The sequence below is a fragment of the Habropoda laboriosa genome, unplaced genomic scaffold, assembly GCF_001263275.1.
Source record: "Habropoda laboriosa isolate 0110345459 unplaced genomic scaffold, ASM126327v1 scaffold143, whole genome shotgun sequence".
In the NCBI taxonomy this organism is placed as follows: domain Eukaryota; kingdom Metazoa; phylum Arthropoda; class Insecta; order Hymenoptera; family Apidae; genus Habropoda; species Habropoda laboriosa.
The window spans coordinates 3,558,369-3,559,807 of NW_017100404.1; positions in this window are offsets into that span (position 1 = coordinate 3,558,369).

Consider the following 1,439-nt stretch of genomic DNA (forward strand, 5'->3'; position numbering starts at 1 on the left):
TTTCTCCGCGCCGCCTCGTTTTGTCTCTTTGCAACCCTTCTCTACGAGACTTTTCACTACGTTTGTGTATGGAAGATGCTGGAGAGGAGGAGGAGCTTGACGTTTTCTTGGAAATTACCGAGTGACTGAGGTAATTTCGAGGAAATGCTTTTTATCGGCGGAATTTTAATGTTATTCTGGGAGCAGTGACGGCTATTGTAAAAATATTAAGGTAAGTTTGAGATTACTCGAAAGTGAAGCGTTCACTAAAGCCTTAATATTTTGTATTTTATATTTCTACGATAACTATTTCCTCAATAGTCACATTTCTTCTCGGTATTTTGCATTTTACATTTCTACAATAAATAATACCTAAACACAGAATAACGTATGAGCGTTAATAGTAAGCGCTAAGAATCTTCTCACCCCAAAAGCAGCGAGAGGGTTAAAAATCGAGCGAACGAGTAAAAAATTATAGCAACACCACCACACACTTAAACACACAGAATTAAACTTAAAAAACATCAAGTTAAAAAAAAAGTACTCCTCAATTGTTATCTTTAATACACAATAAATCCAGATTGAAAAGAAGTTTCCCCTTTGAACACCGTCCGCTGCTTCCCAATACTTATCAGTACAAGAATCACCCGAATTCTTTCTCGAGGAACTTCATAACCATTACCGGCCGCCTATAGAATCCCCCCGTGCAGATAAGCGTTCCGACCAGATACTTTTCCACCACCCTGTATCTCTCCAGGCAGCCATTTACCTATCCAATCGTTTCATCCCTCCTTCTCGCAGCTTCTTTCATCCCCGGTGACTGAGCGTCTGTTCGCAAACTTAGCTTCAAAGACCGGATGCAATTAGCGAGGAAAAAAGATCCACGCCGAGCAGAAGACGAGGTAGTAGAAGAAGAAGAAGCTCGTAGATAGGGGGGGGGGGGGGGAGAAGAGGAGAGATTCGGTTGTACGAGCAAGATTTCCGCGGAATCACGATCACGTCCGTCATCGGCTCCAAGACCGAGAGTAATTGGTACTATCGCGAATTCGCCGTAATTGATACGAAAAACCGTGCTCACGGGAAAGAAGATGGCGGCACGTCGCCGTCAACGAACGGGGGATACCTCCTTCTCTGAAAGATCCCTCGAACCGTCTTCGAAGGTAATCACCGGGTGATTGCGCCACGTACGTACACACGGATGCCGGAGCATTGAAAAAGAGGTCGAGGCCCGCTCCTCGTTACAGAACTCCTTTCGATATCCTCTAACAGCAGGGGATAGGGGAGAGGTCACGATAATTAATTAGCCGGCTAGCAGACTTCCTGCTCGCAAAATAGCAAGGAACTACCCCGCTCAACGGCGACCTTTGATCCCTCGATTTTGATCGAGATTAACGTCGCCCACCGTTACCGACCACCGTTGCTTCAACTTTGATTCGACGGAGGAAAGAAAGTGCAGGGAA